General features: G+C 46.6%; 1 non-coding gene and 52 pseudogenes across 1 annotated transcript; all 53 read right to left on the reverse strand.

Annotated features, from left to right (window-relative positions):
- Positions 1 to 168: 168 nt before the first annotated feature.
- On the reverse strand, positions 169 to 287 carry LOC140317512 (5S ribosomal RNA; annotated as a pseudogene).
- A 269-nt stretch (positions 288 to 556) lies between these two features.
- On the reverse strand, positions 557 to 675 carry LOC140299343 (5S ribosomal RNA; annotated as a pseudogene).
- Positions 676 to 944: 269 nt separating this feature from the next.
- Positions 945 to 1063, reverse strand: LOC140284182 (5S ribosomal RNA; annotated as a pseudogene).
- A 269-nt stretch (positions 1064 to 1332) lies between these two features.
- Positions 1333 to 1451, reverse strand: LOC140300601 (5S ribosomal RNA; annotated as a pseudogene).
- A 269-nt stretch (positions 1452 to 1720) lies between these two features.
- LOC140289241 (5S ribosomal RNA) lies at positions 1721 to 1844 on the reverse strand (annotated as a pseudogene).
- Positions 1845 to 2113: 269 nt separating this feature from the next.
- On the reverse strand, positions 2114 to 2231 carry LOC140289536 (5S ribosomal RNA; annotated as a pseudogene).
- A 660-nt stretch (positions 2232 to 2891) lies between these two features.
- LOC140295241 (5S ribosomal RNA) lies at positions 2892 to 3010 on the reverse strand (annotated as a pseudogene).
- A 269-nt stretch (positions 3011 to 3279) lies between these two features.
- On the reverse strand, positions 3280 to 3398 carry LOC140290097 (5S ribosomal RNA; annotated as a pseudogene).
- Positions 3399 to 3667: 269 nt separating this feature from the next.
- LOC140300897 (5S ribosomal RNA) lies at positions 3668 to 3786 on the reverse strand (annotated as a pseudogene).
- A 269-nt stretch (positions 3787 to 4055) lies between these two features.
- LOC140292859 (5S ribosomal RNA) lies at positions 4056 to 4174 on the reverse strand (annotated as a pseudogene).
- Positions 4175 to 4443: 269 nt separating this feature from the next.
- Positions 4444 to 4562, reverse strand: LOC140292794 (5S ribosomal RNA; annotated as a pseudogene).
- A 269-nt stretch (positions 4563 to 4831) lies between these two features.
- Positions 4832 to 4950, reverse strand: LOC140319455 (5S ribosomal RNA; annotated as a pseudogene).
- A 269-nt stretch (positions 4951 to 5219) lies between these two features.
- Positions 5220 to 5338, reverse strand: LOC140318503 (5S ribosomal RNA; annotated as a pseudogene).
- Positions 5339 to 5607: 269 nt separating this feature from the next.
- Positions 5608 to 5731, reverse strand: LOC140268410 (5S ribosomal RNA; annotated as a pseudogene).
- A 269-nt stretch (positions 5732 to 6000) lies between these two features.
- On the reverse strand, positions 6001 to 6119 carry LOC140286221 (5S ribosomal RNA; annotated as a pseudogene).
- Positions 6120 to 6391: 272 nt separating this feature from the next.
- LOC140294222 (5S ribosomal RNA) lies at positions 6392 to 6510 on the reverse strand (annotated as a pseudogene).
- Positions 6511 to 6779: 269 nt separating this feature from the next.
- LOC140303029 (5S ribosomal RNA) lies at positions 6780 to 6898 on the reverse strand (annotated as a pseudogene).
- Positions 6899 to 7164: 266 nt separating this feature from the next.
- Positions 7165 to 7283, reverse strand: LOC140294128 (5S ribosomal RNA; annotated as a pseudogene).
- A 269-nt stretch (positions 7284 to 7552) lies between these two features.
- Positions 7553 to 7671, reverse strand: LOC140292645 (5S ribosomal RNA; annotated as a pseudogene).
- A 269-nt stretch (positions 7672 to 7940) lies between these two features.
- On the reverse strand, positions 7941 to 8059 carry LOC140301019 (5S ribosomal RNA; annotated as a pseudogene).
- A 269-nt stretch (positions 8060 to 8328) lies between these two features.
- On the reverse strand, positions 8329 to 8447 carry LOC140317619 (5S ribosomal RNA; annotated as a pseudogene).
- Positions 8448 to 8719: 272 nt separating this feature from the next.
- LOC140295848 (5S ribosomal RNA) lies at positions 8720 to 8838 on the reverse strand (annotated as a pseudogene).
- A 269-nt stretch (positions 8839 to 9107) lies between these two features.
- On the reverse strand, positions 9108 to 9226 carry LOC140319704 (5S ribosomal RNA; annotated as a pseudogene).
- A 272-nt stretch (positions 9227 to 9498) lies between these two features.
- LOC140280390 (5S ribosomal RNA) lies at positions 9499 to 9617 on the reverse strand (annotated as a pseudogene).
- Positions 9618 to 10179: 562 nt separating this feature from the next.
- LOC140294091 (5S ribosomal RNA) lies at positions 10180 to 10298 on the reverse strand (annotated as a pseudogene).
- Positions 10299 to 10570: 272 nt separating this feature from the next.
- On the reverse strand, positions 10571 to 10689 carry LOC140300028 (5S ribosomal RNA; annotated as a pseudogene).
- Positions 10690 to 10958: 269 nt separating this feature from the next.
- On the reverse strand, positions 10959 to 11077 carry LOC140300969 (5S ribosomal RNA; annotated as a pseudogene).
- Positions 11078 to 11346: 269 nt separating this feature from the next.
- Positions 11347 to 11465, reverse strand: LOC140308509 (5S ribosomal RNA; annotated as a pseudogene).
- Positions 11466 to 11734: 269 nt separating this feature from the next.
- Positions 11735 to 11853, reverse strand: LOC140297109 (5S ribosomal RNA; annotated as a pseudogene).
- Positions 11854 to 12123: 270 nt separating this feature from the next.
- LOC140292673 (5S ribosomal RNA) lies at positions 12124 to 12242 on the reverse strand (annotated as a pseudogene).
- A 269-nt stretch (positions 12243 to 12511) lies between these two features.
- LOC140297716 (5S ribosomal RNA) lies at positions 12512 to 12630 on the reverse strand (annotated as a pseudogene).
- Positions 12631 to 12902: 272 nt separating this feature from the next.
- LOC140291737 (5S ribosomal RNA) lies at positions 12903 to 13021 on the reverse strand (annotated as a pseudogene).
- Positions 13022 to 13583: 562 nt separating this feature from the next.
- Positions 13584 to 13702, reverse strand: LOC140294094 (5S ribosomal RNA; annotated as a pseudogene).
- A 272-nt stretch (positions 13703 to 13974) lies between these two features.
- Positions 13975 to 14093, reverse strand: LOC140300050 (5S ribosomal RNA; annotated as a pseudogene).
- Positions 14094 to 14362: 269 nt separating this feature from the next.
- Positions 14363 to 14481, reverse strand: LOC140300970 (5S ribosomal RNA; annotated as a pseudogene).
- Positions 14482 to 15137: 656 nt separating this feature from the next.
- LOC140288493 (5S ribosomal RNA) lies at positions 15138 to 15256 on the reverse strand (annotated as a pseudogene).
- Positions 15257 to 15525: 269 nt separating this feature from the next.
- Positions 15526 to 15644, reverse strand: LOC140288969 (5S ribosomal RNA; annotated as a pseudogene).
- A 141-nt stretch (positions 15645 to 15785) lies between these two features.
- LOC140268807 (5S ribosomal RNA) lies at positions 15786 to 15904 on the reverse strand (annotated as a pseudogene).
- A 269-nt stretch (positions 15905 to 16173) lies between these two features.
- Positions 16174 to 16292, reverse strand: LOC140292844 (5S ribosomal RNA; annotated as a pseudogene).
- Positions 16293 to 16561: 269 nt separating this feature from the next.
- On the reverse strand, positions 16562 to 16680 carry LOC140304942 (5S ribosomal RNA; annotated as a pseudogene).
- A 269-nt stretch (positions 16681 to 16949) lies between these two features.
- Positions 16950 to 17068, reverse strand: LOC140289339 (5S ribosomal RNA; annotated as a pseudogene).
- Positions 17069 to 17337: 269 nt separating this feature from the next.
- LOC140297883 (5S ribosomal RNA) lies at positions 17338 to 17456 on the reverse strand. Its single transcript, XR_011913579.1, has one exon. It is a non-coding gene; the product is annotated as a 5S ribosomal RNA (ribosomal RNA).
- A 657-nt stretch (positions 17457 to 18113) lies between these two features.
- Positions 18114 to 18232, reverse strand: LOC140290770 (5S ribosomal RNA; annotated as a pseudogene).
- A 269-nt stretch (positions 18233 to 18501) lies between these two features.
- LOC140272289 (5S ribosomal RNA) lies at positions 18502 to 18620 on the reverse strand (annotated as a pseudogene).
- A 269-nt stretch (positions 18621 to 18889) lies between these two features.
- On the reverse strand, positions 18890 to 19008 carry LOC140299221 (5S ribosomal RNA; annotated as a pseudogene).
- Positions 19009 to 19277: 269 nt separating this feature from the next.
- LOC140295135 (5S ribosomal RNA) lies at positions 19278 to 19396 on the reverse strand (annotated as a pseudogene).
- Positions 19397 to 19665: 269 nt separating this feature from the next.
- LOC140297727 (5S ribosomal RNA) lies at positions 19666 to 19784 on the reverse strand (annotated as a pseudogene).
- Positions 19785 to 20056: 272 nt separating this feature from the next.
- Positions 20057 to 20175, reverse strand: LOC140309992 (5S ribosomal RNA; annotated as a pseudogene).
- A 269-nt stretch (positions 20176 to 20444) lies between these two features.
- Positions 20445 to 20563, reverse strand: LOC140312670 (5S ribosomal RNA; annotated as a pseudogene).
- Positions 20564 to 20832: 269 nt separating this feature from the next.
- Positions 20833 to 20951, reverse strand: LOC140297110 (5S ribosomal RNA; annotated as a pseudogene).
- Positions 20952 to 21220: 269 nt separating this feature from the next.
- On the reverse strand, positions 21221 to 21339 carry LOC140309578 (5S ribosomal RNA; annotated as a pseudogene).
- A 272-nt stretch (positions 21340 to 21611) lies between these two features.
- LOC140300062 (5S ribosomal RNA) lies at positions 21612 to 21730 on the reverse strand (annotated as a pseudogene).
- A 269-nt stretch (positions 21731 to 21999) lies between these two features.
- On the reverse strand, positions 22000 to 22118 carry LOC140305455 (5S ribosomal RNA; annotated as a pseudogene).
- Between the last annotated feature and the right edge of the window lie 250 nt (positions 22119 to 22368).

Below are 22368 nucleotides of genomic sequence, written 5' to 3' on the forward strand. Positions count from 1 at the left end.
ATCTTCTTCCCTGATGTGATTATTCTCTGCAGCTGAAACTGAGACTCTCAGATCACTTTGTGTCTGCCAACAAAGCAGCAGCAGCTGAAGATGACCAACTTCCTCATGTGTCACAGGGTGATCAGACGTTGCAACAAAAGACATGCAGGTGGTAGAGAGAAGAGAAAAAGCTTACAGCACCTGGTATTCCCAAGCTGTCTCCCATTTAAGTACTAACCAGGCCCAACCCTCCTTGGCTTCCGAGATCAGACGAGGTCGGGCATGTTCAGGGTGGTGTGGCCGTAAGCAACCATAACTGTGACAAATGTGCATTATATAGGTACTGGAATCATACAGTTCCTCTATGTAACCAGATAATTGCCGAGAAAAGCTGATAAGTAGTGGGCACATCTTCTTCCCTGACGTGATTATTCTCTTGAGCTGAAAGTGAGACTCTCAGATCACTTTGTGTCTGCCAACAAAGCAGCAGAAGCTGAAGATGACCAACTTCCTCATGTGTCACAGGGCGATCAGACCTTGCAACAAAATACATGCAGGTGGTAGAGAGTAGAGAAGAAGCTTACAGCACCTGGTATTCCCAAGCGGTCTCCCATCCAAGTACTAACCAGGCCCAACCCTGCTTGGCTTCCGAGATCAGACGAGGTCAGGCATGTTCCGGGTGGTGTGGCCGTAAGTATCAATGTGTCTGACAAATGTGCATTATATAAGTACAGGAATCATACGGTTCCTCTATGTAACCAGATAATTGCTGAGAAAGGCTGATGTGTAGTTGGCACATCTTCTTCCCTGACGTGATTATTCTCTTCAGCTGAAACTGAGACTCTCAGATCACTTCGTGTCTTCCAACAAAGCAGCAGCAGCTGAAGATGGCCAACTTTCTCATGTGTCACAGGGTGATCAGACGTTGCAACAAAAGACATGCAGGTTGTAGAGAGAAGAGAATATGCTTACAGCACCTGGTATTCCCAAGCAGTCTCCCATTAAAGTACTAACCAGGCCCAACCCTCCTTGGCTTCCGAGATCAGACGAGGTCGGGCTTATTCAGGGTGGTGTGGCCGTAAGGAACAATTTCTGTGACAAATGTGCATTATATAGGTACTGGAATCATACAATTCCTCTATGTAACCAGATAATTGATGAGAAAGGCTGACTTGTTATGGGCACATCTTCTTCCCTGATGTGATTATTCTCTGCAGCTGAAACTGAGACTCTCAGATCACTTCGTGTCTGCCAACAAAGCAGCAGCAGCTGAAGATGACCAACTTCCTCATGTGTCACAGGGGGATCAGACGTTGCAACAAAAGACATGCAGGTGGTCGAGAGAAGACAAAAAGCTTACAGCTCCTGGTATTCCCAAGCGGTCTCCCATTTAAGTACTAACCAGGCCCAACCCTCCTTGGCTTCCGAGATCAGACGAGGTCGGGCATGTTCAGGGTGGTGTGGCCGTAAGCAACATGGTCTGTGACAAATGTGCATTATATAGGTACTGGAATCATACGGTTCCTCTATGTAACCAGATAATTGCCGAGAAAGGCTGACTTGTAGTGGGCACATCTTCTTCCCTGATGTGATTATTCTCTGCAGCTGAAACTGAGACTCTCAGATCACTTCGTGTCTGCCAACAAAGCAGCAGCAGCTGAAGATGACCACCTTCCTCATGTGTCACAGGGTGATCAGACGTTGCAACAAAAGACATGCAGGTGGTAGAGAAAAGAGAAAAAGCTTACAGCACCTGGTATTCCGAAGCAGTCTCCCACCCAAGTACTAACCAGGCACAACCCCGCTTGGCTTCCGAGATCGGACGAGGTCGGGCATATTATATTCAGGGTGGTGTGGCCGTAAGCGACAATCTCTGTGACAAATGTGCATTATATAGGTACTGGAATCATACGGTTCCTCTATGTAACCAGATAATTGCAGAGAAAGGCTTATGTGTAGTGGGCACATCTTCTTCCCTGACGTGATTATTCTCTGCAGCTGAAACTGAGACTCTCAGATCACTTCGTGTCTGCCAACAAAGCAGCAGAAGCTGAAGATGACCAACTTCCTCATGTGTCACAGGGTGATCAGACGTTGCAACAAAAGACATTCAGGTGGTCCAGAGAAGAGATAAAGCTTACAGCACCTGGTATTCCCAAGCAGTCTCCCACCCAAGTACTAACCAGGCCAACCGTGCTTGGCTTCCGAGATCAGACGAGGTCAGGCATGTTCAGGGTGGTGTGGCCGTAAGCGACAATGTCTGTGACAAATGTGCATTATATAGGTACTGGAATCATACGGTTCCTCTATGTAACCAGATAATTGCAGAGAAAGGCTTATGTGTAGTGGGCACATCTTCTTCCCTGACGTGATTATTCTCTTCAGTTGAAACTGAGACTCTCAGATCACTTCGTGTCTGCCAACAAAGTAGCAGAAGCTGAAGATGACAAACTTCCTCATGTGTCACAGGGTGATCAGATGTTGCAACAAAAGACATGCAGGTGGTAGAGAGAAGAGAAAAAGCTTACAGCACCTGGTATTCCCAAGCAGTCTCCCATTGAAGTACAAACCAGACCCAACCCTGCTTGGCTTCCAGGATAAGACAAGGTGGGGCTTATTCAGGGTGGTGTGGCGGTAAGCAACAATATTTGTTACAAATGTGAATTATATAGGTACTGGAATCATACACTTCCTCTATGAAACCAGATAATTGCCGAGAAAGGCTGATGTGTAGTGGGCATATCATCTTCTCTGATGTGATCATTCTCTTCAGCTGAAACTGAGACTCTCAGATCACTTCATGTCTGCCAACAAAGCAGCAGCAGCAGCTGAAGATGACCAACTTCCTCATGTGTCACAGGGCGATCAGACATTGCAACAAAAGACATGCAGGTGGTAGAGAGAAGAGAAAAAGATTACATCACCTGGTATTCCCAAGCAGTCTCCCATCCAAGTACTAACCAGGCCCAAACCTGCTTGGCTTCCGAGATCAGACGAGATAAGACTTATTCAGGGTGGTGTGGCCGTAAGCAACAATGTCTCTGACAAATGTGCATTATATAGGTACTGGAATCATACGGTTCCTCTATGTAACAAGATAATTGCCGAAAAAGGCTGATATATAGTGGGCACATCTTGTTCCCTGACGTGATAATTTTCTCCAGCTGAAAATGAGACTCTAAGATCACTTCGTGTCAGCCAACAAAGCAGCAGCAGCTGAAGATGACCAACTTCCTCATGTGTCACAGGGTGATCAGACGTTGCAACAAAAGACATGCATGTGGTAGAGAGAAGAGAAAAAGCTTACAGCACCTGGTATTCCCAAGCTGTCTCCCATCCAAGTACTAACCAGGCCCAAACCTGCTTGGGTTCTGAGATCAGACGAGGTCAGGCATGTTCCGGGTGGTGTGGCCGTAAGCAGCAATGTCTCTGACAAATGTGCATTATATAGGTACTGGAATCATACGGTTCCTCTATGTAACCAGATAATTGCCGAGAAAGGCTGATGTGTAGCGGGTAAATCATCTTCTCTGATGTGATCATTCTCTGCAACTGAAACTGAGACTCTCAGATCACTTCATGTCTGCCAACAAAGCAGCAGCAGCTGAAGATGACCAACTTCCTCATGTGTCACAGGGTGATCAGACGTTGCAACAAAAGACAAGCAGGTGGTAGAGAGAAGAGAAAAAATTTACAGCACCTGGTATTCCCAAGTGGTCTCCCATCCAAGTACTAACCAGGCCCAACCCTGCTTGGCTTCCGAGATCAGACGAGGTCAGGCATGTTCCGGGTGGTGTGGCCGTAAGCAGCAATGTCTCTGACAAATGTGCATTATATAGGTACTGAAATCATACGGTTCCTCTATGCAACCAGATAATTGCCGAGAAAGGCTGATGTGTAGCGGGTAAATCATCTTCTCTGATGTGATCATTCTCTGCAACTGAAACTGAGACTCTCAGATCACTTCATGTCTGCCAACAAAGCAGCAGCAGCTGAAGATGACCAACTTCCTCATGTGTCACAGGGTGATCAGACGTTGCAACAAAAGACATGCAGGTGGTAGAGAGAAGAGAAAAAATTTAGAGCACTTGGTATTCCCAAGTGGTCTCCCATCCAAGTACTAACCAGGCCCAACCCTGCTTGGCTTCCGAGATCAGACGAGGTCAGGCATGTTCCGGGTGGTGTGGCCGTAAGCAGCAATGTCTCTGACAAATGTGCATTATATAGGTACTGGAATCATACGGTTCCTCTATGCAACCAGATAATTGCCGAGAAAGGCTGATGTGTAGCGGGTAAATCATCTTCTCTGATGTGATCATTCTCTGCAACTGAAACTGAGACTCTCGGATCACTTCATGTCTGCCAACAAAGCAGCAGCAGCTGAAGATGACCAACTTCCTCATGTGTCACAGGGTGATCAGACGTTGCAACAAAAGACATGCAGGTGGTTGAGAGAAGAGAAAAAGCTTACAGCACCTGGTATTCCCAAGCTGTCTCCCATTCAAGTACTAACAAGGCCCAACCCTGCTTGGCTTCCAAGATCAGACGAGGTCGGGCATGTTCAGGGTGGTGTGTCCGTAAGCAACAATGTCTGTGACAAATGTGCATTATATAGGTACTGGAATAATACAGTTCCTCTATGTAACCAGATAATTGCCGAGAAAGGCTAACTTGTAGTGGGCACATCTTCTTCCCTGATGTGATTATTCTCTGCAGCTGAAACTGAGACTCTCAGATCACTTTGTGTCTGCCAACAAAGCAGCAGCAGCTGAAGATGACCAACTTCCTCATGTGTCACAGGGTGATCAGACGTTTCAACAAAAGACATGCAGGTGGTAGAGAGAAGAGAAAAAGCTTACAGCACCTGGTATTCCCAGACAGTCTACCATCCAAGTACTAACCAGGTCCAAACCTGCTTGGCTTCCGAGATCAGATGAGGTCGGGCATATTCAGGGTGGTGTGGCCGTAAGTAACCATAACTGTGACAAATGTGCATTATATAGGTACTGGAATCATACAGTTCATTTATGTAACCAGATAATTGCAGAGAAAGGCTGACTTGTAGTGGGCACATCTTCTTCCCTGATGTGATAATTCTCTGCAGCTGAAACTGAGACTCTCAGATCACTTCGTGTCTGCCAACAAAGCAGCAGCAGCTGAAGATGACCAACTTCCTCATGTGTCACAGGGTGATCAGACTTTGCAACAAAAGACATGCAGGTGGTCGAGAGAAGAGAAAAAGCTTACAGCACCTGGTATTCCAAAGCAGTCTCCCATCCAAGTACTAACCAGGCCCAACCGTGCTTGGCTTCCGAGATCGGACAAGGTCGGATATGTTCAGGGTGGTGTGGCCGTAAGCAACAAAGTCTTTGACAAATGTGCATTATATAGGTACTGGAATCATACAGTTCCTCTATGTAACCAGATAATTGCCGAGAAAGGCTGATGTGTAGTGGGCATATCTTCTTCCCTGATGTGATTATTCTCTGCAGCTGAAACTGAGACTCTCAGATCACTTTGTGTCTGCCAACAAAGCAGCAGCAGCTGAAGATGACCAACTTCCTCATGTGTCACAGGGTGATCAGATGTTACAACAAAAGACATGCAGGTGGTAGAGAGAAGAGAAAAAGCTTACAGCACCTGGTATTCCCAAGCAGTCTCCCACCCAAGTACTAACCAGGCACAACCCTGCTTGGCTTCCGAGATCAGACGAGGTCGGGCATATTATATTCAGGGTGGTGTGGCCGTAAGCGACAATCTCTGTGACAAATGTGTATTATATAGGTACTGGAATCATACACTTCCTCTATGTAACCAGATAATTGCCGAGAAAGGCTGACTCTTAGTGGGCACATCTTCCTTCTTGATTTGATCATTCTCTTCAGCTGAAACTGAGACTCTCAGATCACTTCGTGTCTGCCAACAAAGCAGCAGAAGCTGAAGATGACCAACTTCCTCATGTGTCACAGGGTGATCAGACGTTGCAACAAAAGACATGCAGGTGGTAGAGAGAAGAGAAAAAGCTTACAGCACCTGGTATTCGCAAGCGGTCTCCCATTCAAGAACTAACCAGGCCCAACCCTGCTTGGCTTCCGAGATCAGACGAGGTCGAGCTTATTCAGGGTGGTGTGGCGGTAAGCAACAATATCTGGTACAAATGTGTATTATATAGGTACTGGAATCATACACTTCCTCTATGTAACCAGATAATTGCCGAGAAAGGCTGACTCTTAGTGGGCACATCTTCCTCCTTGATGTGATTATTCTCTGGAGCTGAAACTGAGACTCTCAGATCACTTCATGTCTGCCAACAAAGCAGCAGCAGCAGCTGAAGATGACCAACTTCCTCATGTGTCACAGGGTGATCAGACGTTGCAACAAAAGACATGCAGGTTGTAGAGAGAAGAGAAAAAGCTTACAGCAAATGGTATTTTCAAGCGGTCTCCCACCCAAGTACTAACCAGGCCCAGCCCTGCTTGGCTTCCGAGATCAGACGAGGTCAGGCATATTGAGGGTGGTGTGGCCGTAAGCAACAATGTCTGTGACAAATGTGCATTATATAAGTACAGGAATCATACGGTTCCTCTATGTAACCAGATAATTGCTGAGAAAGGCTGATGTGTAGTGGGCACATCTTCTTTCCTGACGTGATTATTCTCTTCAGCTGAAACTGAGACTCTCAGATCACTTCGTGTCTTCCAACAAAGCAGCAGCAGCTGAAGATGACCAACTTCCTCATGTGTCACAGGGTGATCAGACGTTGCAACAAAAGACATGCAGGTTGTAGAGAGAAGAGAAAACGCTTACAGCACCTGGTATTCCCAAGCAGTCTCCCATTGAAGTACTAACCAGGCCCAACCCTCCTTGGCTTCCGAGATCAGACGAGGTCGGGCATATTCAGGGTGGTGTGGCCGTAAGCAACAATGTCTGTGACAAATATAAACTGTATAGGTACTGGAATCATACGGTTCCTCTATGCAACCAGATAATTGCCAAGAAAGGCTGATAAGTAGTGGAAACATCTTCCCTGACGTGATTATTCTCTCCAGCTGAAACTGAGACTCTCATATCACTTCGTGTCTGCCAACAAAGCAGCAGCAGCTGAAGATGACCACCTTCCTCATGTGTCACAGGGCGATCAGACATTGCAACAAAAGACATGCAGGTGGTAGAGAGAAGAGAAAAAATTTACAGCACCTGGTATTCCCAAGCAGTCTCCCATTCAAGTACTAACAAGGCCCAACCCTGCTTGGGTTCTGAGATCAGACGAGGTCGGGCATATTCAGGGTGGTGTGGCCGTAAGCAACAATGTCTGTGACAAATATAAACTGTATAGGTACTGGAATCATACGGTTCCTCTATGCAACCAGATAATTGCTGAGAAAGGCTGATGTGTAGTGGGCACATCTTCTTCCCTGACGTGATTATTCTCTTCAGCTGAAACTGAGACTCTCAGATCACTTCGTGTCTTCCAACAAAGCAGCAGCAGCTGAAGATGGCCAACTTCCTCATGTGTCACAGGGTGATCAGACGTTGCAACAAAAGACATGCAGGTTGTAGAGAGAAGAGAAAACGCTTACAGCACCTGGTATTCCCAAGCAGTCTCCCATTGAAGTACTAACCAGGCCCAACCCTGCTTGGCTTGCAAGATCAGACGAGGTCAGGCATGTTCAGGGTGGTGAGGCCGTAAGCAACAATGTCTCTGACAAATGTGCATTATATAGGTACTGGAATCATACGGTTCCTCTATGCAATCAGATAATTGCCGAGAAAGGCTGATGTGTAGCGGGCATATCATCTTCTCTGATGTGGTCATTCTCTGCAACTTAAACTGAGACTCTCAGATCACTTCGTGTCTGCCAACAAAGCAGCAGCAGCTGAAGATGACCACCTTCCTCATGTGTCACAGGGTGATCAGACGTTGCAACAAAAGACATGCAGGTGGTAGAGAGAAGAGAAGAAGCTTACAGCACCTGGTATTCCCAAGCAGTCTCCCATCCAAGTACTAACCAGGACCAACCCTGCTTGGCTTCTGAGATCAGACGAGGTCGGGCATGTTCAGGGTGGTGTGGCCGTAAGCAACAACATATCTGACAAATGTGCATTATATAGGCACTGGAATCATATGGTTCCTCTATGTAACCAGATAATTGCCGAGAAAGGCTGATATGTATTGGGTACATCTTCTTCCCTGACGTGATAATTCTCTCCAACTGAAAATGAGACTCTCAGATCACTTCGTGTCTGCCAACAAAGCAGCAGCAGCTGAAGATGACCACCTTCCTCATGTGTCACAGGGTGATCAGACGTTGCAACAAAAGACATGCAGGTGGTTGAGAGAAGAGAAAAAGCTTACAGCACTTGGTATTCCCAAGTGGTCTCCCATCCAAGTACTAAACAGGCCCAACCCTGCTTTGCTTCCAAGATCAGACGAGGTCTGGTTTATTCAGGGTGGTGTGGCCGTAAGCAACAATATCTGTGACAAATGTGCATTATATAAGTACTGGAACCATACACTTCCTCTATGTAACCAGATAATTGCAGAGAAAGGCTAACTTGTAGTGGGCACATCTTCTTCCCTGATGTGATTATTCTCTGCAGCTGAAACTGAGACTCTCAGATCACTTCGTGTCTGCCAACAAAGCAGCAGCAGCTGCTGAAGATGACCAACTTCCTCATGTGTCACAGGATGATCAGACGTTGCAACAAAAGACATGCAGGTGGTAGAGAGAAGAGAAGAAGCTTACAGCAACTGGTATTCCCAAGCGGACTCCCATCCAAGTACTAACCAGGACCAACCGTGCTATAATTCCGAGATCAGACAAGGTCGGGCATGTTCAGGGTGGTGTGGCCGTAAGCAACAATGTCTCTGACAAATGTGCATTATATAGGTACTGGAATCATACGGTTCCTCTATGCAACCAGATAATTGCCGAGAAAGGCTGATGTGTAGCGGGCATATCATCTTCTCTGATGTGATCATTCTCTGCAACTGAAACTGAGACTCTCAGATCACTTTGTGTCTGCCAACAAAGCAGCAGCAGCTGAAGATGACCACCTTCCTCATGTGTCACAGGGTGATCAGACATTGCAACAAAAGACATGCAGGTGGTCGAGAGAAGAGAAAAAGCTTACAGCACCTGGTATTCCCAAGAGGTCTTCCATCCAAGTACTAAGCACGCCCAACCCTCCTTGGCTTCCGAGATCAGACGAGGTCGGGTATGTTCAGGGTGGTGTGGCCGTAAGCAACCATAACTGTGACAAATGTGCATTATATAGGTACTGGAATCATACACTTCCTCTATGTAACCAGATAATTGCCGAGAAAGGCTGACTTGTAGTGGGCACATCTTCTTCCCTGATGTGATTATTCTCTGCAGCTGAAATTGAGACTCTCAGATCACTTCGTGTCTGCCAACAAAGAAGCAGCAGCAGCTGAAGATGACCAACTTCCTCATGTGTCACAGGGTGATCAGACGTTGCAACAAAAGACATGCAGGTGGTCGAGAGAAGACAAAAAGCTTACAGCTCCTGGTATTCCCAAGCGGTCTCCCATTTAAGTACTAACCAGGCCCAACCGTCCTTGGCTACCGAGATCAGACGAGGTCGGGCATGTTCAGGGTGGTGTGGCCGTAAGCAACAATGTCTGTGACAAATGTGCATTATATAGGTACTGGAATCATACGGTTCCTCTATGTAACCAGATAATTGCCGAGAAAGGCAGACTTGTAGTGGGCAAATCTTCTTCCCTCATGTGATCATTCTCTGCAACTGAAACTGAGACTCTCAGATCACTTCGTGTCTGCCAACAAAGCAGCAGTAGCTGAAGATGACCAAGAGGTCTTCCATCCAAGTACAAACCAGGCCGTACTGTGCTTGGCTTCCGAGATCAGACGAGGTCGGGCATGTTCAGGGTTGTGTGGCCGTAAGCAACAATGTCTCTGACAAATGTGCATTATATAGGTACTGAAATCATACAGTTCCTCTATGCAACCAGATAATTGCCGAGAAAGGCTGACTTGTAGTGGGCACATCTTCTTCTCTGATGTGATCATTCTCTGCAGCTGAAATTGAGACTCTCAGATCACTTCGTGTCTGCCAACAAAGAAGCAGCAGCTGAAGATGACCAACTTCCTCATGTGTCACAGGGTGATCAGGCGTTGCAACAAAAGACATGCAGGTGGTAGAGAGAAGAGAAAACGCTTACAGTACCTGGTATTCCCAAGAGGTCTTCCATCCAAGTACTAACCACGCCCAACCCTCCTTGGCTTCCAAGATCAGACGAGGTCGGGCATATTCAGGGTGGTGCGGCCGTAAGCAACAAAAGCTGTGACAAATGTGCATTATATAGGTACTGGAATCATACACTTCTTCTATGTAACCAGATAATTGCAGAGAAAGGCTGACTTGTAGTGGGCACATCTTCTTCCCTGATGTGATTATTCTCTGCAGCTGAAACTGAGACTCTCAGATCACTTCGTGTCTGCCAACAAAGAAGCAGCAGCTCCTGAAGATGACCAACTTCCTCATGTGTCACAGGATGATCAGACGTTGCAACAAAAGACATGCAGGTGGTAGAGAGAAGAGAAGAAGCTTACAGCACCTGGTATTCCCAAGCAGTCTCCCATCCAAGTACTAAGCAGGCTCAACCCTGCTTGGCTTCCGAGATCAGACGAGGTCGGGCATGTTCAGGGTGGTGTGGCCGTAAGCAACAATGTTTCTGACAAATGTGCATTATATAGGTAGTGGAATCATACGGTTCCTCTATGCAACCAGATAATTGCCGAGAAAGGCTGATGTGTAGCGGGCATATCATCTTCTCTGATGTGATCATTCTCTTCAGCTGAAACTGAGACTCTCAGATCACTTCGTGTCTGCCAACAAAGCAGCAGAAGCTGAAGATGACCAACTTCCTCATGTGTCACAGGGTGATCAGACGTTGCAACAAAAGACATGCAGGTGGTAGAGAGAAGAGAAAAAGCTTAAGGCACCTGGTATTCCCAAGCGGTCTACCATTCAAGTACTAACCAGGCCCAACCCTGCTTGGCTTCCGAGATCAGACGAGGTCGGGCTTATTCAGGGTGGTGTGGCCGTAAGCAACAATATCGGTGACAAATGTGCAATATATAGGTACTGGAATCATACACTTCCTCTATGTAACCAGATAATTGCCGAGAAAGGCTGATATGTAGTGGGCACATCTTCTTCCCTGACGTGATAATTCTCTCCAGCTGAAAATTAGACTCTCAGATCACTTTGTGTCTGCCAACAAAGCAGCAGCAGCTGAAGATGACCAACTTCCTCATGTGTCAAAGGGTGATCAGACGTTGCAACAAAAGACATGCAGGTGGTAGAGAGAAGAGAAAAAGCTTACAGCACCTGGTATTCCCAGACAGTCTCCCATCTAAGTACTAACCAGGCCCAAACCTGCTTGACTTCCAAGATCAGACGAGGTCGGGCTTATTCAGGGTGGTGTGGCCGTAAGCAACAATATCTGTGACAAATGTGCATTATATAGGTACTGGAATCATACACTTCCTCTATGTAACCAGATAATTGCCGAGAAAGGCTGACTTGTAGTGGGCACATCTTCTTCCCTGACGTGATTATTCTCTGCAGCTGAAATTGAGACTCTCAGATCACTTCGTGTCTGCCAACAAAGCAGCAGCAGCTGAAGATGACCAACTTCCTCATGTGTCACAGGGCGATCAGACCTTGCAACAAAATACATGCAGGTGGTAGAGAGAAGAGAAAAAGCTTAAAGCACCTGGCATTCCCAAGGGGTCTCCCATTCAAGTACTAACCAGGTCCAACCCTGCTTGGGTTCCAAGATCAGACAAGGTCAGACATATTCAGGGTGGTTTGGCCGTAAGTAACAATCTCCGTGACAAATGTGCATTATATAGGCAATGGAATCATACACTTCCTCTATGTAACCAGATAATTGCCGAGAAAGGCTGATATGTAGTGGGCACATCTTCTTACCTGACGTCATAATTCTCTCCAGCTGAAAATTGAGACTCTCAGATCACTTTGTGTCTGCCAACAAAGCAGCAGCAGCTGAAGATGACCAACTTCCTCATGTGTCAAAGGGTGATCAGACGTTGCAACAAAAGACATGCAGGTGGTAGAGAGAAGAGAAAAAGCTTACAGCACCTGGTATTCCCAAGAGGTCTTCCATCCAAGTACTAACCACGCCCAACCCTCCTTGGCTTCCAAGATCAGACGAGGTCGGGCATATTCAGGGTGGTGCGGCCGTAAGTAACAATCTCCGTGACAAATGTGCATTATATAGGCAATGGAATCATACACTTCCTCTATGTAACCAGATAATTGCCGAGAAAGGCTGATATGTAGTGGGCACATCTTCTTCCCTGACGTGATAATTCTCTCCAGCTGAAAATGAGACTCTCAGATCACTTTGTGTCTGCCAACAAAGCAGCAGCAGCTGAAGATGACCAACTTCCTCATGTGTCAAAGGGTGATCAGACGTTGCAACAAAAGACATGCAGGTGGTAGAGAGAAGAGAAAAAGCTTACAGCACCTGGTATTCCCAAGCAGTCTCCCATCCAAGTACTAACCAGGCCCAAACCTGCTTGACTTCCAAGATCAGACGAGGTCGGGCTTATTCAGGGTGGTGTGGCCGTAAGCAACAATATCTGTGACAAATGTGCATTATATAGGTACTGGAATCATACACTTCCTCTATGTAACCAGATAATTGCCGAGAAAGGCTGACTTGTAGTGGGCACATCTTCTTCCCTGATGTGATTATTCTCTGCAGCTGAAATTGAGACTCTCAGATCACTTCGTGTCTGCCAACAAAGAAGCAGCAGCAGCTGAAGATGACCAACTTCCTCATGTGTCACAGGGTGATCAGACGTTGCAACAAAAGACATGCAGGTGGTCGAGAGAAGACAAAAAGCTTACAGCTCCTGGTATTCCCAAGCGGTCTTCCATTTAAGTACTAACCAGGCCCAACCGTCCTTGGCTACCGAGATCAGACGAGGTCGGGGATGTTCAGGGTGGTGTGGCCGTAAGCAACAATGTCTGTGACAAATGTGCATTATATAGGTACTGGAATCATACGGTTCCTCTATGTAACCAGATAATTGCCGAGAAAGGCAGACTTGTAGTGGGCAAATCTTCTTCCCTCATGTGATCATTCTCTGCAACTGAAACTGAGACTCTCAGATCACTTCGTGTCTGCCAACAAAGCAGCAGTAGCTGAAGATGACCAAGAGGTCTTCCATCCAAGTACAAACCAGGCCCAACTGTGCTTGGCTTCCGAGATCAGACGAGGTCGGGCATGTTCAGGGTTGTGTGGCCGTAAGCAACAATGTCTCTGACAAATGTGCATTATATAGGTACTGGAATCATACGGTTCCTCTATGCAACCAGATAATTGCCGAGAAAGGCTGACTTGTAGTGGGCACATCTTCTTCCCTGATGTGATTATTCTCTGCAGCTGAAATTGAGACTCTCAGATCACTTCGTGTCTGCCAACAAAGAAGCAGCAGCTGAAGATGACCAACTTCCTCATGTGTCACAGGGTGATCAGGCGTTGCAACAAAAGACATGCAGGTGGTAGAGAGAAGAGAAAACGCTTACAGTACCTGGTATTCCCAAGAGGTCTTCCATCCAAGTACTAACCACGCCCAACCCTCCTTGGCTTCCAAGATCAGACGAGGTCGGGCATATTCAGGGTGGTGCGGCCGTAAGCAACAATAGCTGTGACAAATGTGCATTATATAGGTACTGGAATCATACACTTCTTCTATGTAACCAGATAATTGCAGAGAAAGGCTGACTTGTAGTGGGCACATCTTCTTCCCTGATGTGATTATTCTCTGCAGCTGAAACTGAGACTCTCAGATCACTTCGTGTCTGCCAACAAAGAAGCAGCAGCTGCTGAAGATGACCAACTTCCTCATGTGTCACAGGGTGATCAGACGTTGCAACAAAAGACATGCAGGTGGTAGAGAGGAGAGAAGAAGCTTACAGCACCTGGTATTCCCAAGCAGTCTCCCATCCAAGTACTAAGCAGGCTCAACCCTGCTTGGCTTCCGAGATCAGACGAGGTCGGGCATGTTCAGGGTGGTGTGGCCGTAAGCAACAATGTCTCTGACAAATGTGCATTATATAGGTAGTGGAATCAGACGGTTCCTCTATGCAACCAGATAATTGCCGAGAAAGGCTGATGTGTAGCGGGCATATCATCTTCTCTGATGTGATCATTCTCTTCAGCTGAAAATGAGACTCTCAGATCACTTCGTGTCTGCCAACAAAGCAGCAGAAGCTGAAGATGACCAACTTCCTCATGTGTCACAGGGTGATCAGACGTTGCAACAAAAGACATGCAGGTGGTAGAGAGAAGAGAAAAAGCTTAAGGCACCTGGTATTCCCAAGCGGTCTACCATTCAAGTACTAACCAGGCCCAACCCTGCTTGGCTTCCGAGATCAGACGAGGTCGGGCTTATTCAGGGTGGTGTGGCCGTAAGCAACAATATCGGTGACAAATGTGCAATATATAGGTACTGGAATCATACACTTCCTCTGTGTAACCAGATAATTGCCGAAAAACGCTGACTTGTAGTGGGTTCATCTTCCTCCTTGATGTGATTATTCTCTTCAGCTGAAACTGAGACTCTCAGATCACCTCGTGTCTATCAACAAAGCAGCAGCAGCTGAAGATGACCAACTTCTTCACGTGTCACAGGATGATCAGACGTTGCAACAAAAGACATGCAGGTGGTAGAGAGAAGAGAAAAAGCTTACAGCACCTGGTATTCCCAAGCTGTCTCCCATCCAAGTACTAACCAGGTACAACCTTCTTGGTGTCCGAGATCAGACGAGGTTGGGCTTATTCAGGGTGGTGTGGCCGTAAGCAACAATGTCTCTGACAAATGTGCATTATATAGGTACTGGAATCATACGGTTCCTCTATGCAACCAGATAATTGCCGAGAAAGGCTGATGTGTAGCGGGCAAATCATCTTCTCTGATGTGATCATTCTCTGCAACTGAAACTGAGACTCTCAGATCACTTTGTGTCTGCCAACAAAGCAGCAGCAGCTGAAGATGACCAACTTCCTCATGTGTCACAGGGTGATCAGACGTTGCAACAAAAGACATGCAGGTTGTAGAGAGAAGAGAAAACGCTTACAGCACCTGGTATTCCCAAGCAGTCTCCCATTAAAGTACTAACCAGGCCCAACCCTCCTTGGCTTCCGAGATCAGACGAGGTCGGGCTTATTCAGGGTGGTGTGGCCGTAAGGAACAATTTCTGTGACAAATGTGCATTATATAGGTACTGGAATCATACAATTCCTCTATGTAACCAGATAATTGCAGAGAAAGGCTGACTTGTTATGGGCACATCTTCTTCCCTGATGTGATTATTCTCTGCAACTGAAACTGAGACTCTCAGATCACTTCGTGTCTGCCAACAAAGCAGCAGCAGCTGAAGATGACCAACTTCCTCATGTGTCACAGGGTGATCAGACGTTGCAACAAAAGACATGCAGGTGGTCGAGAGAAGACAAAAAGCTTAAAGCTCCTGGTATTCCCAAGCGGTCTCCCATTTAAGTACTAACCAGGCCCAACCCTCCTTGGCTACCGAGATCAGACGAGGTCGGGCATGTTCAGGGTGGTGTGGCCGTAAGCAACTATGTCTGTGACAAATGTGCATTATATAGGTACTGGAATCATACGGTTCCTCTATGTAACCAGATAATTGCCGAGAAAGGCTGACTTGTAGTGGGCAAATCTTCTAAAAGACATGCAGGTGGTCGAGAGAAGAGAAAAAGCTTACAGCACCTGGTATTCCCAAGAGGTCTTCCATCCAAGTATTAACCACGCCCAACCCTCCTTGGCTTCCGAGATCAGACGAGGTCGGGTATGTTCAGGGTGGTGTGGCCGTAAGCAAGCATAACTGTGACAAATGTGCATTATATAGGTACTGGAATCATACAGTTCCTCTATGTAACCAGATAATTGCCAAGAAAAGCTGATAAGTAGTGGGCACATCTTCTTCCCTGACGTGATTATTCTCTCGAGCTGAAACTGAGACTCTCAGATCACTTTGTGTCTGCCAACAAAGCAGCAGAAGCTGAAGATGACCAACTTCCTCATGTGTCACAGGGTGATCAGACGTTGCAACAAAAGACATGCAGGTGGTACAGAGAAGAGAAAAAGCTTACAGCACCTCGTATTCCCAAGAGGTCTTCCATCCAAGTACAAACCAGGCCAAACTGTGCTTGGCTTCCGAGATCAGACGAGGTCAGGCATGTTCAGGGTTGTGTGGCCGTAAGCAACAATGTCTCTGACAAATGTGCATTATATAGGTACTGGAATCATACGGTTCCTCTATGCAACCAGATAATTGCCGAGAAAGGCTGATGTGTAGCGGGCATATCATCTTCCCTGATGTGATTATTCTCTCCAGCTGAAACTGAGACTCTCAGATCACTTCGTGTCAGCCAACAAAGCAGCAGCAGCTGAAGATGACCAACTTCCTCATGTGTCACAGGGTGATCAGACGTTGCAACAAAAGACATGCAGGTGGTAGAGAGAAGAGAAAAAGCTTACAGCACCTGGTATTCCGAAGTGGTCTCCCATCCAAGTACTAACCAGGCCCAACCCTGCTTTTCTTCCAAGATCAGACGAGGTCAGGCATATTCAGGGTGGTGCGGCCGTAAGCAACAATAGCTGTGACAAATGTGCATTATATAGGTACTGGAATCATACACTTCTTCTATGTAACCAGATAATTGCAGAGAAAGGCTGACTTGTAGTGGGCACATCTTCTTCCCTGACGTGATTATTCTCTGCAACTGAAACTGAGACTCTCAGATCACTTTGTGTCTGCCAACAAAGCAGCAGCAGCTGAAGATGACCAACTTCCTCATGTGTCACAGGGTGATCAGACGTTGCAACAAAAGACATGCAGGTGGTAGAGAGAAGAGAAGAAGCTTACAGCACCTGGTATTCCCAAGCAGTCTCCCATCCAAGCACTAAGCAGGCTCAAACCTGCTTAGCTTCCGAGATCAGACGAGGTCGGGCATGTTCAGGGTGGTGTGGCCGTAAGCAACAATGTCTCTGACAAATGTGCATTATATAGGTACTGGAATCATACAATTCCTCTATGCAACCAGATAATTGCCCAGAAAGGCTGATGTGTAGCGGGCATATCATCTTCTCTGATGTGATCATTCTCTTCAGCTGAAACTGAGACTCTCAGATCACTTCGTGTCTGCCAACAAAGCAGCAGAAGCTGAAGATGACCAACTTCCTCATGTGTCACAGGGTGATCAGACGTTGCAACAAAAGACATGCAGGTGGTCGAGAGAAGAGAAAAAGCTTACAGCACCTGGTATTCCCAAGCGGTCTACCATTCAAGTACTAACCAGGCCCAACCCTGCTTGGCTTCCGAGATCAGACGAGGTCGGGCTTATTCAGGGTGGTGTGGCCGTAAGCAACAATATCGGTGACAAATGTGCATTATATAGGTACTGGAATCATACACTTCCTCTGTGTAACCAGATAATTGCCGAAAAAGGCTGACTTGTAGTGGGTTCATCTTCCTCCTTGATGTGATTATTCTCTTCAGCTGAAACTGAGACTCTCAGATCACCTCGTGTCTATCAACAAAGCAGCAGCAGCTGAAGATGACCAACTTCCTCATGTGTCACAGGGTGATCAGACGTTGCAACAAAAGACATGCAGGTTGTAGAGAGAAGAGAAAAAGCTTACAGCACCTGGTATTCCCAAGCTGTCTCCCATCCAAGTACTAACCAGGTACAACCCTGCTTGGGTTCTGAGATCAGTCAAGGTCTGGCATATTCAGGGTGGTGTGGCCGTAAGTAACAATGTCTCTGACAAATGTGCATTATATAGGTACTGGAATCATATGGTTCCTCTATGCAACCAGATAATTGCCGAGAAAGGCTGATGTGTAGCGGGTAAATCATCTTCTCTGATGTGATCATTCTCTGCAACTGAAACTGAGACTCTCAGATCACTTCATGTCTGCCAACAAAGCAGCAGCAGCTGAAGATGACCAACTTCCTCATGTGTCACAGGGTGGTCAGACGTTGCAACAAAAGACATTCAGGTGGTCCAGAGAAGAGAAAAAGCTTACAGCACCTGGTATTCCCAAGCGGTCTCTCATCAAAGTACTAACCAGGCCCAACCCTCCTTGGCTTCTGAGATCACACGAGATTGGGCATATTCAGGGTGGTTTGGCCGTAAGCAACAATCTCTGTGACAAATGTGCATTATATAGGCAATGGAATCATATGGTTCCTCTATGTAACAAGATAATTGCCGAAAAAGTCTGATATATAGTGGGCACATCTTGTTCCCTGACGTGATAATTTTCTCCAGCTGAAAATGAGACTCTAAGATCACTTCGTGTCTGCCAACAAAGCAGCAGAAAATGAAGATGACCAACTTCCTCATGTGTCACAGGGTGATCAGACGTTGCAACAAAAGACATGCAGGTGGTTGAGAGAAGAGAAAAAGCTTACAGCACCTGATAATCCCAAGCAGTCTCCCATCCAAGTACTAACCAGGCACAACCCTGCTTGGCTTCCGAGATCAGACGAGGTCGGGCATATTCAGGGTGGTGTGGCCGTAAGCAACAATGTCTGTGACAAATGTAAATTGTATAGGTACTGGAATCATACGTTTCCTCTATATTACCAGATAATTGCAGAGAAAGGCTGATAAATAGTGGGCACATCTTCTTCCCTGACGTGATTATTCTCTCCAGCTGAAAATGAGACTCTCAGATCACTTCGTGTCTGCCAACAAAGCAGCAGCAGCTGAAGATGACCAACTTCCTCATGTGTCAGAGGGCGATCAGACCTTGCAACAAAATACATGCAGGTGGTAGAGAGAAGAGAAAAAGCTTACAGCACCTGGCATTCCCAAGGGGTCTCCCATTCAAGTACTAACCAGGCCCAACCCTGCTTGGGTTCCGAGATCAGTTGAGGTCGGGCATATTCAGGGTGGTGTGGCCGTAAGTAACAATGTCTGTGAAAAATGTGCATTATATAGGAACTGGAATAATACAGTTCCTCTATGTAACCAGATAATTGCAGAGAAAGGCTAACTTGTTGTGGGCACATCTTCTTCCTTGATGTTATTATTCTCTGCAGCTGAAACTGAGACTCTCAGATCACTTCGTGTCTGCTAACAAAGCAGCAGCAGCTGAAGATGACCAACTTCCTCATGTGTCACAGGGCGATCAGACATTGCAACAAAAGACATGTAGGTGGTAGAGAGAAGAGAAAAAGCTTACAGCACCTGGTATTCCCAAGCGGTGTCCCATCAAAGTACTAACCAGGCCCAGCCCCCCTTGGCTTCCGAGATCAGACAAGGTCAGACATATTCAGGGTGGTTTGGCCATAAGTAACAATCTCCGTGACAAATGTGCATTATATAGGCAATGGAATCATACACTTCCTCTATGTAACCAGATAATTGCCGAGAAAGGCTGATATGTAGTGGGCACATCTTCTTCCCTGACGTGATAATTCTCTCCAGCTGAAAATGAGACTCTCAGATCACTTTGTGTCTGCCAACAAAGCAGCAGCAGCTGAAGATGACCAACTTCCTCATGTGTCACAGGGTGATCAGACGTTGCAACAAAAGACATGCAGGTGGTAGAGAGAAGAGAAAAAGCTTACAGCACCTGGTATTCCCAAGCAGTCTCCCATCCAAGTACTAACCAGGCCCAAACCTGCTTGACTTCCAAGATCAGACGAGGTCGGGCTTATTCAGGGTGGTGTGGCCGTAAGCAACAATATCTGTGACAAATGTGCATTATATAGGTACTGGAATCATACACTTCCTCTATGTAACCAGATAATTGCCGAGAAAGGCTGACTTGTAGTGGGCACATCTTCTTCCCTGATGTGATTATTCTCTGCAGCTGAAATTGAGACTATCAGATCACTTCGTGTCTGCCAACAAAGAAGCAGCAGCAGCTGAAGATGACCAACTTCCTCATGTGTCACAGGAGGATCAGACGTTGCCACAAAAGACATTCAGGTGGTCCAGAGAAGAGATAAAGCTTACAGCACCTGGTATTCCCAAGCAGTCTCCCATTTAAGTACTAACCAAGCCCAACCCTCCTTGGCTTCCGAGATCAGACGAGGTCGGGCATGTTCAGGGTGGTGTGGCCGTAAGCAACATGGTCTGTGACAAATGTGCATTATATAGGTACTGGAATCATACGGTTCCTCTATGTAACCAGATAATTGCCGAGAAAGGCTGACTTGTAGTGGGCACATCTTCTTCCCTGATGTGATTATTCTCTGCAGCTGAAACTGAGACTCTCAGATCACTTTGTGTCTGCCAACAAAGCAGCAGCAGCTGAAGATGACCAACTTCCTCATGTGTCACAGGGTGATCAGACGTTGCAACAAAAGACATGCAGGTGGTAGAGAGAAGAGAAAAAGCTTACAGCACCTGGTATTCCCAAGCCGTCTCCCATTTAAGTACTAACCAGGCCCAACCCTCCTTGGCTTCCGAGATCAGACGAGGTCGGGCATGTTCAGGGTGGTGTGGCCGTAAGCAACCATAACTGTGACAAATGTGCATTATATAGGTACTGGAATCATACACTTCCTCTATGTAACCAGATAATTGCCGAGAAAGGCTGACTTGTAGTGGGCACATCTTCTTCCCTGACGTGATTATTCTCTGCAGCTGAAATTGAGACTCTCAGATCACTTCGTGTCTGCCAACAAAGCAGCAGCAGCTGAAGATGACCAACTTCCTCATGTGTCACAGGGCGATCAGACCTTGCAACAAAATACATGCAGGTGGTAGAGAGAAGAGAAAAAGCTTAAAGCACCTGGCATTCCCAAGGGGTCTCCCATTCAAGTACTAACCAGGTCCAACCCTGCTTGGGTTCCAAGATCAGACAAGGTCAGACATATTCAGGGTGGTTTGGCCGTAAGTAACAATCTCCGTGACAAATGTGCATTATATAGGCAATGGAATCATACACTTCCTCTATGTAACCAGATAATTGCCGAGAAAGGCTGATATGTAGTGGGCACATCTTCTTCCCTGACGTGATAATTCTCTCCAGCTGAAAATTAGACTCTCAGATCACTTTGTGTCTGCCAACAAAGCAGCAGCAGCTGAAGATGACCAACTTCCTCATGTGTCAAAGGGTGATCAGACGTTGCAACAAAAGACATGCAGGTGGTAGAGAGAAGAGAAAAAGCTTACAGCACCTGGTATTCCCAAGCAGTCTCCCACCCAAGTACTAACCAGGCCCAAACCTGCTTGACTTCCAAGATCAGATGAGGTCGAGCTTATTCAGGGTGGTGTGGCCGTAAGCAACAATATCTGTGACAAATGTGCATTATATAGGTACTGGAATCATACACTTCCTCTATGTAACCAGATAATTGCCGAGAAAGGCTGACTTGTAGTGGGCACATCTTCTTCCCTGATGTGATTATTCTCTGCAGCTGAAATTGAGACTCTCAGATCACTTCGTGTCTGCCAACAAAGAAGCAGCAGCAGCTGAAGATGACCAACTTCCTCATGTGTCACAGGGTGATCAGACGTTGCAACAAAAGACATGCAGGTGGTCGAGAGAAGACAAAAAGCTTACAGCTCCTGGTATTCCCAAGCGGTCTCCCATTTAAGTACTAACCAGGCCCAACCCTCCTTAGCTACCGAGATCAGACGAGGTCGGGCATGTTCAGGGTGGTGTGGCCGTAAGCAACAATGTCTGTGACAAATGTGCATTATATAGGTACTGGAATCATACGGTTCCTCTATGTAACCAGATAATTGCCGAGAAAGGCAGACTTGTAGTGGGCAAATCTTCTTCCCTCATGTGATCATTCTCTGCAGCTGAAACTGAGACTCTCAGATCACTTCGTGTCTGCCAACAAAGCAGCAGCAGCTGAAAATGACCAACTTCCTCATGTGTCACAGGGTGATCAGACGTTGCAACAAAAGACATGCAGGTGGTCGAGAGAAGAGAAAAAGCTTACAGCACCTGGTATTCCCAAGAGGTCTTCCATCCAAGTACTAACCACGCCCAACCCTCCTTGGCTTCCGAGATCAGACGAGGTCGGGCATGTTCAGGGTGGTGTGGCCGTAAGCAACAATGTCTCTGACAAATGTGCATTATATAGGTACTGGAATCATACGGTTCCTCTATGCAACCAGATCATTTCCGAGAAAGGCTGACTTGTAGTGGGCACATCTTCTTCCCTGACGTGATTATTCTCTGCAGCTGAAACTGAGACTCTCAGATCACTTTGTGTCTGCCAACAAAGCAGCAGTAGCTGAAGATGACCAACTTCCTCATGTGTCACAGGGTGATCAGACGTTGCAACAAAAGACATGCAGG

This window comes from Leuresthes tenuis, unplaced genomic scaffold, assembly GCF_036924035.1.
Source record: "Leuresthes tenuis unplaced genomic scaffold, fLeuTen1.0.hap1 SCAF_1, whole genome shotgun sequence".
NCBI classification, from domain to species: domain Eukaryota; kingdom Metazoa; phylum Chordata; class Actinopteri; order Atheriniformes; family Atherinopsidae; genus Leuresthes; species Leuresthes tenuis.